The sequence below is a fragment of the Cebus imitator genome, unplaced genomic scaffold, assembly GCF_001604975.1.
Source record: "Cebus imitator isolate Cc_AM_T3 unplaced genomic scaffold, Cebus_imitator-1.0 Scaffold361, whole genome shotgun sequence".
Taxonomy (NCBI): Eukaryota; Metazoa; Chordata; class Mammalia; order Primates; family Cebidae; genus Cebus; species Cebus imitator.
Genome location: NW_016107676.1, coordinates 829,488 through 843,293, shown reverse-complemented (window position 1 = coordinate 843,293; position 13,806 = coordinate 829,488).

The window sequence follows — 13,806 nt, the reverse complement described above, 5'->3', positions numbered from 1 at the left end:
TATTAGCTGATTCTGTGATGTCAATGTGCACATCTACACAAACTGGCCTCAATACAAGGGTTTAGTCACCTAATGTTTAAAAATCTTAAAAGTTCCCATCAATGAATATGACTATCAGCTTCTCCTTTTTACAAAAGTGTTTGAAAGAAGCAGACCTGGCTTTCGAATCTTAGCTATTTCTTTAAAATCATCATACATAGCCTTTAACCATTTTGGTTCCACTATATTTTTTGACTGTTTGGTTTCTCAAGCTGGACCTTGATGCTGTTGTTCTCAAAACTAGATACTCTTATTGATTTCCAGAATCACGAACCACATAGTATAAAATCCATAAATGTAAGTTGTATAGAGTTTATTCAATTGCATATTTGTACATAGACGTCTGTGTTCCATCCAAGTAAGTAAATATTTTGAGTGCCAGATGTCACTTCAGTGATTCAGAATGACATGTAGGCCCCAAAGCAAATTCTTACAAGATATGTGTGTTAGCCATCTGCAGCAGTGTTCAAAAGATTAAACATAATTTCTTGGTAACAGTTACCATCATCTTAAATACATGGCACTTAACTTTAAACTCATTAGCCACTCCATGAATGTTGTCTTGTTTAAAGAATATCTTGTCCCTGGCTTTTCCCGTGAGTTAATACCATACCAACAGGGTATTATTTACACTTATCTATGACATCAGCCATCGGACTCACCAGCAAACTGTAACTATGAAGAAAGAGATGAGCTTTCAGGAAAAAAACAAAAACATTAAAAGCCTGTCAAAGATCTATTAACTACTGATTTCTTCTGGGGGAGTTTCCTTCTTAGCATCCATTCCCTGGCATTCCTTCTTAGCATACATTCCCTGCCTTCAGAAGCATGGGATCTGAAGGCAGCTCACTCTTAGCCCAAAATTACACTCTGGAAAGATACATATCATCTGGCTGAATTTGCTGTCAGAAATTATTTTATAGCAGGGCCAGAAAGAGAAAGATTTTGTATAGTATTTCTGTGGCCAGCACACTGTTAATTTCTAATCTGGTACAAAGATCTGATTAGTCCATGAACATATTTTGTTGATAAAAGCTCCAGAAAACAGTTAAAATGCAAACTACTTTGTTTTGGGAACTATTATATGTCCAAAGGACTTGCATCTGGCACCCTAGGCATTTCAGCTTTCATCAAATTCTGCATGTCCTAGTTTTTGGCCATACCCTTTCATGATTATTCCCATTTTATTTATTTTTTTTTTTTGGAAATAACCAAAGGACTAATTAGGTCACTTGTAGCTTGGCTTCAGTGCCAGGTCCAGGATCCCAGCTGGAAGTGAAGACACTTAGGAGAGCAATCACCATGTCTAATACTTCTGCTTGGCTTTAGGGATAATTGACATTTCAAGAGCTGAACAAGCTTAACATTGAATGAAATGCATTGAGGCAGAGCTGACACTAGGAAATGAACACATTTGTTTTACAAATATTTTCCAGGCATTCGCTATGTGCCAGCCATTGTGCTAGGTGCTAAAGACAGAAAGGTTAAAATTAAATAGCACCAGCCCAAGGAAACTACAGCCTATGGATTCAGACAAATATGTGATTTACAATATAGTATGATGAATGCCACAACTGAGGCAAAGTAGGAGCATAAATGGGTTATAAAGGAAAAGGAAGAAGGTTTTGAGGAAGAAGAATCAATGCTAGGGGTGACTAGAAAATAATAGCAGATATAAAAGGAAACATTATCAGTGAAAAACAGATTGTAAATGGAAAACATGGGACGTTCTTGGAAATCAAAATATTTAGAATATAGAGTGCATGCTCATTCTCATGGTTCTTAATATTCTGGATTATTTACCTGCTTCTTACTTTTTTAGCATTCTTTAAATGTTCACTATTCTTCAGTTTCTCATGCATTGGTTCACATCTTCAACACTCTAATCTCTTTCCTTGTTTATACTCTTTGCCCATTTGGTTCTGCCACAATTGGATCAATCTTTTGCTCAGCTTAAATATCAGCTCCTCAAAGACATATTTAAGTGACCACATCTCCTTTATATTACCATCATGAAAACCTATAGAATCTCAGTATTAATAGTTGCAGCCATTTATAATCACTTACTTTCATCATTACAGTAGTCCCCTCTTGTCTGCTAGAAGTATGTTCCAAGACCCCCCAGTGTGTGCCTGAAACCACGGATAGTACAAAACCCCAAAAACACTGTTTTCTCCTACTTGTACATACCAAGGGAAAAGTATAATTTGCAAATTAGGTACAGTAAGAGATTAATAATAACGTAATAATAAAATAGGAGAACTGTAATACTATACTGTAATAAAAGTTAAGTGAATGTTATGCTCACTCTCTCTTTCTCTGTAATATAGTACTCTTGACCACAGGTGATTGCTTGTAACTGAAGCATGTGCAAGTGAAACAACAGATAAGGGGTTACTACTGTACTTGTTTACTGCCAATATTTGAGCATTCCTATCTCTGTTTCAGGATATAATTTTTGCTATTTGAATGTTATTTCATCAGCATCTAGATCAGTGCCTGGCATATAGTGTCTGAACAAATATGTGTTAAACAAGTGAATTATTTCCCTTCTCTTCACTCTTACATTTCAAGAGAACATGGATAATAGGTCATATTTACCTTTGTATCCTCACAGTTTAGGTCAGTTCTTGACACACAATAGATACTCTAAAGACAGAGGTTGATTGACTAAATAAATGAATGCTGGGTTGGAGAGCAGTAAGAGACTGGGTTGAGGAGTTAATTCAGAAGCCAAATGCTGAAGGACTCTTTAAACCTCATTAAGGAATTTAGATTTTTCTCTGGGGGCAATATGAGCAAATGAATGGTTTCAAAATTGAGAGTGTCATCATGAGAACGTTTTTAAATAATACAGGTGTCCCAGATGCAATGTCACAATGAATCAAAGGGCTAAAAATATAGCAAGTCTGAGAAATAAGTCTATAGAAACAATCTATGTTATTCAATCTCTGTAATAGGGATTAAATATACTGACATAAGAAAGATAATGCTATCAAAAGATATTCTCCGCAAGGGCCCTTTATCTTTATTTGGCCTTATAAAGTTTATATTGTTGATTTTACATTTGTGTCCAAATGCTCCTTTTCTTGGAAATTAAAAGAATGTTTTAAAAATGAAGCTAATTTGTCATTATACTATGAGGACATATTAGAAGAAAACTTATTTTCTCAGATCCTTATTCATTTAACAATATTTAACATTACCTGCCTTCCTTTATTCAGGTTTTAGATTTTACTTGAAATTTTAAAAAAGCAGAATACCATAGAATCTTACAAAATATGTTGAAAATAAGGTTGTATTTACCTGCCACTGGGGAAATATTAACTTAACGAGAGAGATAAAAAATGAATATGCTGCCTTTCCATAGTGCACCTCAACCAATTTTTAAAATGCTTCCAACTTAGTAATATTTAGATAAATTTAGAAACTGGTTTAATGGTTTCAGATAAAAGCAATGATGCCTTATGAAGTCTGATAGACAAGACATTTTGGTTACATAGTTTACTTAACACTATATGCATTGCATCACTCAGTGTTATAATGATAGATTTCCTGAAATTTTATCAACTTTTGAATATCTAGATGATCATGAATAGAAAAGTATAAAGACTCTCATTAGTAATTTCTCTTTAGGAGGCCATGTATGTACCACATACGTATAGTGACCTAATCAGAATTTCATAGCATGCCTGCGGCAGAACTTAGATTTGAAAACACAGCATTTGTGCATAAACTTTGGGTTAGTCTGAAACTAGCCTTGATTTTTCTTCATCTCTCTTTGTCTTCTGGATTTTATCACATGAAGTATAAATAAATGTGTCTCTCAAANTCTTTATTCAAAAACATTTATTTTGTGCTACAGATATAAAGTTATTTCTATGAACATCTTGTATGAATTGATATCTGATTAAGTTGCATCTGTGTATTTATATGTGTGTCTCATTGTCTCATAAAAATCCAGAAGTCTTTAAATGTGATTCAAAACCAACAAAAATTCAAATAAAAAAAATTTAAATAAATTAGTAAGAAAATGTGAAGTAGCAAGTAATAAAAAGTAAAATATAAACTGCCAATCTAAAACAGGATAAAACTGAAAATGTGTTTAAGAAAATAATATTTTAACAGCTTTTAAGTGATAGAAATTTTCTGCTAACTAGAGATACTTATTAATTTATTTATTTGCACTCATATGACCCATAAAATTGAAATCTGCATTCCTTAAACTAAAAAGAGACAATAGGGCATTAAAGTGCTATGACTATGCACTTTTGATGTCTTATGTCAAAAGGAAGATCTTACTAGAATATCCTAATTCTAACAGGTAATTAATTTTTATTTATTTATCTTATACATCATTGATTTCACTTGTCAAAATCAAATTCATTGATAAAAACATTTGTAGAATGACTGGGAACTTCCTAAGAAATAAAACCTGAAGTTCATCTTATAGTTCTTTTTTTTTTTTTTTTTTTTTTTTTTAGAATGGGGTCTTATTTTATTGCCCAGGAAGGCTCAACTATCCTTCTGCTTCTGACTCCTTAAATGCTGGGATTACAAGTGTGAGCCACAGCACCTGGCCATCCTATAATTGTAACACGATGTATATAAAGGAGATACTGGACCTAGATGCTTAAATACCTTATGCCAGGGAAAAAATTTCAAGAGGCAATTTTTCTTGATCTATTGAAACAACAGACCAACTATGTTATCCTTCTTTACAGAGAATCCTCATTTTATTCTGCCCAAATATCTACAGGAACAGTCCACAGGAACAATAACCTCAGTTGGGATTTATGATCTAGTTTCTTTTCTTTTCTTTTCTTTTTTTCTTTTTTTGAGACAGGTTCTCACTATGTTGCCCTGGCTAGAGTGTAGTGGTGTGATCTTGGCCACTGCACCCTCTGCCTCATGGGTTCATGTGATTCTCCTGCCTCAGCCTCCCTAGTAGCTGGGATTATAGGCACACACCACCAGCCCTGGCTAATTTTTGTAGAGACTGGGGGGTTTTTCCATGTTGCCCAGGTGGTTTCAAACTCCTTGACTAAAGCAATCTGCTTGTCTCAGCCTTCCAAAGTGCTGGAATTACACGCATGAGTCACCGTGCCCGGTCAGGATGATCTATTTTTTTTATCACATTTATTTTTTGACTTTTTCACGGTACAGTATAAACTTTCAATTCCACTTAACGAATAATAACCTCTTATTTTTAAGAAAAACAGTTTGCCAAAAATATTAAGCAAAAGCGATTTTCATTGGATAATTGATTTTCTATGTGTTTAGTAATATTCAGTTTTTGTTATTTCATTGGTTTTTGAATTTAAAAGACACTAGGGAAATCAACTGATGATGTGGCTTATTCAAGAAGATAAATCTTATAATGTTCCTAAACCCTGTATTATGAATTAACAACTGGCCAGAGTCTTCTCTGTGAAGTCAAAGCTCCATTCTGTTCCCTGGGGAAGAGGCAGAGTCAAATAAAGGAGGTGCTTAATTTCTCACTCTCTGGGGTTACTTCATTTCTCAGCCTCCCAGACAACAGAGTGCAATCAAGTCTCTAAAAGAACAACTGGTGCATATCCACTCCTTTTGCAAATGCTAGACCTGGAGGGTGGCTTATACTCATGGAAACATTAATGTTTACTTCCATAATATAAAGATTTAATAACACACAGCCTTCTTTAATTGACCAAAATCATTCTCTTGTTTTAGTATTGAAAAGGCCTAATGGTGAAATACAAAAGGAGCTTCTCTTTTAAAGACTATCATTTCTATATTGCTTAATATCAATGTATTGTTCTCTTTCTTCCCAACCACCAGAACCTTCGCAACAACAAGAAAGCACACACACATGAATACTCTGGGCTATTTTGTGACTCATCTCAGGTATTATTAATCAGAATTTTAATGTGGTGCCCAGGGAATCTATAATTTTTTCAAGATAAAAAAAAGTTTGAAAATCTGTTCTTAACTCTTGATAAACACTAAGTTTTCTGCCCATACAAGTGTATTTACTATGAGACACAGACAGAAGCATAGTCTTAAGCTGTGAGAACATTCTCAGATGTGTATTACCAAGGAAAACTGTAGCAATTTAAGCCATTACAGAATCAAATTAAATGTATAATTGTAATAATAGCACTATCTATATAGCATATTTGAAAGTTTTCCCCAATCATGATTTAATTACATGCCTTTTAAGTTATTAGAAATACTGAACTAAAGTCTATTCTAGCTACTAATGCCTATAAACTAATAAGTGCTGAAACTAGGCTTGATTTCTCAAGCCTAGTTTTTTATTTTGCACAGTTAAATGTGATCACATCCTTTAGTCTATATTTTACTATCCACCCCTAATGCAATACTCCTAAACAAACAACCTAAAAATATTATTTTAAATATTTTACCATCACAAAGACTGTTCTATTTGTAACTACATTTGTTTGGAGTGCCTACAGAAATGGCTGTTAGTAGAGATTCAGGATTTCATAAAACACAGGGCAAATGGGGAAAAACCTGGCTTTACATTTACTTGATTTATTTAGGCAAATAGGGTCTAAAATGTTTTTAATGACTTTTATGTTTATGTCAATTGACAGAAGAGGTAACAGTTATCTGACATGTTTATCTTCCTTTCTGAAATAGACTGAAAATACTTGTAGTTGGAATTTAGTATCTGGCAGTTACAATGGGTTCCTAAACCCAGGATGACTTGAGTGCTTCACTTAAAGACTGCAAATAGTAATGTAAACATGAACTCTCTTCAGATTTTCAATTTAGACTATAAGAGAGATTAAGAAAAGAAAAACACAAATTGTATAGGAAGAGAGCAAGAAATGGCATTCAGAAAATAATCCACCTGAAAGTTAAATGAATAACCCTCCAAAAAAAAGAAAGTGCAAGGGAATAGTTGGTAATTATAAATTCAGGCAGATCATATAACAGCACTGCATATAGTATATTTGTATAATACTGCTGTATTATGTAGACTGCTTATTACTGAAATGATCTTTCAAGGAATTGTCACCTTTATTAACCATTGTTCTTTGCTTATTTTGTTTTTGTTTGTAAAACTGAGGGAGATGATTGAGCAAAATTAGGTCATTTGGAAATTCAGTAAAACAATTAAAAATAGAATAGACTTTATGGTTGGAAAGTTTTTTTTTAATTGTACTTTAGGTTCTAGGGTACATGTGCAGATCGTATAGGGTTGTTGCGTAGGTACATACATGGCAAGGTGGTTTGCTGCCTCCATCACCCTGTCACCTATATCTGGCGTTTCCCCCATGTTATCCCCCACAACCTTCCCACTCCCTGCTGTCCCTACCCTAACCCCCCCAAAAGACCCCATTGTGTGATACTCCCCTCCCTGTGTCCATGTGTTCTCCTTGTTCAACACCCACCTATGAGTGAGAACATGTGGTGTTTGATTTTCTGTTCTTGTGTCAGTTTGCTGGGAATGATGGTTTCCAGATTCATCCATGTCCCTACAAAGGACACAAATTCATTGTTTATTATGGCTTCGTAGTATTCCATGGTGTATATGCACCACATTTTCCTTGTCCAGCCTATCACTAATGGACATTGAGGTTGGTTACAAGTCATTTTTATGACTGTATAGTGTTCCATGGTGTATATGGCCCATATTTTCCTTGTCCAGTCCATCATTAATGGGTATTTGGGTTGGTTCCAGGTCTTTGCTATTGTAAAGTGCCACAATGAACATACCTGTGCATGTATCTTTATAATGGAATGATTTATAATCCTTTGGATATATACCCAGTAACGGGATTGCTGGGTCAAATGGAATTTCTATTTCTAGATCCTTGAGGAATCACCACACTGTGTTCCACAATGGTGGAACTAATTTACACTCCCACAAACAGTGTAAAAGTGTTCCTATTTCTCCACATCCTCTCCAGCATATGTTGAATCCAGATTTTTTAATGATCGCCATTCTAACTGGTGTGAGATGGTATCTCAATGTGGTTTTGGTTTGCATTTCTCTAATGACCAGTGATGATGAGTATTTTTTGATATGTTTGTTGGCCTCATATATGTCTTCTTTTGAAAAGTGTCTGTTCATATCCTTTGCCCACTTTTGAATGGGTTTTTGTTTTTCTTGTAAATCTGTTTTAGTTCTTTGTAGATTCTGGATATTAGCCCTTTGTCAGACGGGTACATTGCAAAAATTTTTTACCGTTTCGTTAGTTGCTGGTTCACTCTAATGATTGTTTCTTTTTCTGTATAGAAGTTCTGGAGTTTAATTAGATCCCACTTGTCTATTTTGGCTTTTGTTGCCAATGCTTTCGGTGTTTTAGTCATGAAGTCTTTGCCTATGCCTATGTCCTGAATAGTTTTGCTTAGGTTTTCTTCTAGGGTTTTTATGGTGTTAGGTCTTTTTTAAAATTTTATTGCGTGTTTAAATCTTTAATCCATCTGGAGTTAATTTTAGTGTAAAGTGTCAGAAAGAGCTCCAGTTTGTGCTTTTTGCACATGGCTAGCCAGTTTTCCCAACGCCATTTATTAAACAGGGAATCCTTTTCCCATTGCTTGTTTTCACCACTGATTCCACAAAAATGCAAACTACCATCAGAGATTACTACATATAACTCTATGCACATAAACCAGTAAACCTGGAAGAAATGGATAAATTCCTGGACACTTGCACCCTCCCAAGCCTAAACCAGGAAGAAGTTGAAAGCCTGAATAGACGAATAACAAGGGCTGAAGTTGAGGCAGCAATTAATAGCCTACCAACCAAAAAAAGTCCAGATCCAGACGGGTTCACAGCTGAATTCTACCAGATGTACAAAGAGGAGCTGGTACTACTCCTGTTGAAACTATTACAAACAATACAAAAAGAGGGAATCCTTCCCAAATCATTTTATGAGACCAACATCATCCTGATACCAAAACCTGGCAGAGACCCAACAAAAAAAGAAAACTTCAGGCCAATGTTCATGATGAACATAGATGCAAAAATCTTCAGTAAAATACTGGCAAACCAGTTGCAATAGCACATCAAAAAGGTTATCCATCATGATCAAGTAGGCTTCTTCCTGGGGATGCAAGGCTGGTTCAACATATGCAGGTCTAAAATATATTTCACAAACATAATTCACTACATAAACAGAACCAAAGACAAAAACCATATGATTATCTCAATAGATGCCGAGAAGGCCTTCGACAAAATTCAGCAACCTTTATGCTAAAAACTCTCAGTAAACTAGATATTGATGGAACGTATCTCAAAATAATAAAAGCTATTTATGACAAACCAACAGCCAATATCATACTGAATGGGCAAAAACTGGAAGCATTCCCTTTGAAATCCGGCACTAGTCAAGGATGACCTCTCTCACCACTCCTATTCAATATAGTACTGGAAGTTCTAGCCAGGGCAATGAGGCAAGAAAAAGAAAAAAGGATATTCAATTAGGAAAGGAGGAAGTCAAGTTGTCTCTATTTGCAGATGACATGATTGTATATTTAGAAGACCTCATCATCTGAGCCCAAAATCTCCTTAAACTGATAAGCAACTTCAGCAAAGTCTCAGGATACAAAATCAACTTGTAGAAATCACAAGCATTCCTGTACACCAATAACAGACTAAAAGAGAGCCAAATGGAGAGTGAACTTCCATTCACAATTGCTACGAAGAGAATAAAATACCTAGAAATACAACTAACAAAGGAAGTAAAGGATGTCTTTAAGGAGAACTACAAACCACTTCTCAAGGAAATAAAAGAGGACACAAACAGATGGAAAAACATTCCATGCTCATGGTTAGGAAGAATCCATATTGTGGAAATGGCCATACTGCCCAAAGTAATTTACAGATTCAATGCTATCCCCATCAAGCTACCTATGACCCTCTTCACAGAACTGGAAAAAACCACCTTAAACTTCATATGGAACGAAAAGTGAGCCTGCATAGCCAAGTCAATTGTAAGTAAAAAGAACAAAGCTGGAGACATGACACTACCTGTCTTCAAACTATGCTACGTGACTACAGTAATCAAAACAGCATGGTACTGGTACCAAAACAGAGATATAGACCAATGGAACAGAACATAGGCCTCGGAGGAAACACCACACACCTGCAACCATCTGATCTTTGACAAACCTAACAAAATGTATTTTTTTTTTTTGAAAAAGAGTTTTACTCTGTCACCCAGGCTGAACTGCATTCAGATCATTGCAAATTCTGCCTCCTAAGCTCCAGCCATCCTCCCACCTCAGCCTCCTGAGTAGGCTGAGGCTACAGGTGCACATCCCCACACCTGGCTAATGGTTTTGCCATTTTCCCAGGCTGGTCCCGAACTCCTGGGCTCATACAATCTGCCTGCCTCAGACTTCCAAAGTGCTGGGATTACAGGCATGAATGTTAATTCCACTCTTGGCATTTCTTTTCAATTGTTCCTAAAAAGGGTCAAAATTTGGAAATCGTCCAATTTAATTACAGTATAAAATCATTATTTTGTTCTGAATTATAAAATCTGGAGTACAACAAAGAATAACTGTGAAGCATGAACTCCCACAAAATCATGTGTTAAAAAAAATTATAGAGCTTTAAATCATAGTAGAAAATGCATAACATGAGAATTATATTTTAGTTCCAAGCCTTACATATAAAAAACATTTCCAATAAGGACACTCAGCAGTTAGTTTGATTATCTCCCCTTGGTTTGGGGGATATGTCACAGTGCCATCAAAAATGTTCCCAAAACCTGATCCACCTGTGAAAAACAAGTAAATCAGAATAGCTATTGGCTCCACATTTTGAACCTCCACAACTGCAGAACTTCAGTGTCCTTCCAAGAGGCTCTCTTCATCCAGAATGGGGTTTCACCATGTTGATCATGCTGGTCTCAAACTCCTGACCTTGTGATCCGCCTGCCTCAGGCTCCCAAAGTACAGGGATTACAGGCGGGAGCCACTGCCCCCTGCAGCAGGTTCTCATTTGTAAGTAAGAGCTAAATAATAATAACACATGGACACAAAGGGGAAAACAACAGAAACTGAAGCCTAGTTGGGGATGGAGGGTAGGAAGACAAAGAAGATAAAACAGAAATTTGTTTTTTTCACTCTGTCACCCAGGCTGAAAATTTGAGAATGTATACGGCCTTGGATTAAATGCCAAATGGACATAAGAATCCTCGGGACCAAGGCCGGCTTCACTCACATTGCTCTCCATATACTGCCTAGCTCTCTCCTCCAAGCCCTCTATTTTCCACTTAGACAACTATCAGAATGCCATCTAGGCTTACACTTATGCTGTTGTTGCATTGTCTACAATCAAAGGTGTTATTTGAACTCTCTGAAGAGAATAGTCTAATGTCTCTTTTGTCTTTATTCTGCTTCTCAAATTAATACAGACTTTAAATACATGACTCTTTCAGCATTTCACACAGCTCTTTATCCCCACAGCACATATCAGCTTTTAGAAAATCTAGGTCAAAGCTGTCACACAGTACTAGGAACCTCAGGGCCTATGGTTAAAGCTGCCTCATCATGCCACACTTCACAAATTCCTTGGTGACATCTTCTGTGATAGCTCAACATCCTGCCAATTGTCTCCATTTTTATATGCCAATCTATATACCTAGTATGTCTTTTTATACTAGTATATACCTAGTATGTCCATTTTTATATGCCAATCTATATACCTAGTACGTGTCATTCACCTATGAGGCATTTCAATTTCCATGTAAATCAGAAGATAGATATAGAAATAGATATAATTCATTTATGTTTATTTAGACACTATATGTGGTGTGTATTTATAGTTATTGGCTCCTACTGTGTGTGTATATATATATATATATATATATAGTTCTGGCCCCCACTCACTCACTATATATAATTATAAATTTACAATATATTATAAATTTATACTTATAATACATATTTATATATTATATATAATTGTATAATCATATATATATATAGTAAGAGCCTGGAAAAGGGAAAGAGAATGGTGTTACCTATTTCTATAAGCTGTTCATTACATTGAACTCCCTAGTATAAAATGACTTAGTTGCTACAGTGTACAGATAATTACTAACAATTGAGTGACATCAGTTTAATAGCATTCATATTGTTAGATATACACTTTCGTAATCTCCCACAAAAAAACTTTCTTTCACAAAAATTCACCTGAAAATTTTGATTTTCATGGTACATTATCATGATCATGATTTTGATCATCGATTCCAACAACTACAATAAGTATCACAATTTCTCAGCCTCGCTTTATACTCTGTTCTTTTCATCCATGGTAGTAACATTCTACAACATTTCATAATTGCCAGGATGCTTCCCTTTATCCAACATTCCATGCTAAGGCACTAGGAACATATTTGAAGTGGAGAATTGTGGTGCATATTCGTTGAATAAATAAATTAGTCAGCTTGGGCTGTCATGACAAAATACTGTGTACTGAGTGGCTTAAACAACAGAAATTTGTTTTCTCAAAGAGGAGGCTGGAAGTCTAAAATGAAGGTGCTGGCAGGGTTTGGTTCTCCTGAGGCCTGTCTCCTTCACTTGTGATGGCTGCCACCTCACTGTGTCCTGACATGGTCTCTTATTTCTGCATGGTCATGTCTGCTGTCTCTAGATGTGTCCAGATTTCCTCTTCTTATAAGAACACCATTCAGATTACATTAGGTCCCACTGTAAAGCCCTCATTTTAACTTAATCATAACATTTTTTCAAGACCCTAACTTCAAATATAGCCACATATGAAGTACTGGGAATTAGGGATTCAACATATGAATTTTAGGGGAACACAATTCAATTCATCTCATGATCTATAAATACATCATCCAGTCAAAATTCAATATTACAATAAGGCAGGCAAATGCCAATTTATGTGAAAACTTCATTGTTATCTGTTTAGTCAGTAAGTATTCATTTCCTATAAGAAATTAAAAATAGTTTATTGACAGAGAAGAAATTCAGTGAAAAGAATAAATTTTAATAGGAAAAACATCAAGAAACTATTTGCAGTGTGTGATGGCTGATACTGAGTGTCAACTTCATTGGATTGAAGGATGCGAACTTTTGTTCCCGGTTGTGTCTGTGAAGGTGTTGCCAAAGGAGATTAACATTTGAGTCAGTGAAGTGGGAGAGACAGACAGATTCACCTTCAGTCAGAGTGGGCACCATCTAATCAGCTGCCAGCACAGCTAGAATAAAGCAGGCAGGAGAAATTGCAAGAAGCAGATTTGCTGCGTCTTCTGGACTTCATCTTTCTCCCTTGCTGGATGATTTCTGCTGCCCTCAAACATCGGACTCCAAGTTCTTCAGGTTTCAACTCTTGGACTTACACTAGTGGTTTGCCAGGGGCTCTCAGGACTTTGGCTGCAGACTGAAAGCTGCACTGTTGGCTTCTCTACTTTTGAGGTTTTGGGACTCAGACTGATCCACCACTGGCTTCCTTGCTCCTTAGCTTGCAGGAGGCTTATTGTGGGACTTTACCTTGTGATCATGTGAGTCAATTCTGCTTAATAAACTCCCTTTCATATATACATATGTTCTATTAGTTCTGCCCCTCTAGGGACCCCTGAGTGTTACACAATGCCAATATTTGCACAGGGAAACTAGTTAACAAGTTGCAACTGTTCTCATACAATCCCTTCACATGTGTATTAAATATGTAAAGAGGATGTGTGATGAATGAAGAGTACAAGAGAAAAGAAGAAAATTGAAAACAGAACTCTAGAGTATCTAAACCCAAAGGCAACATTTGTGTTTTAAAAT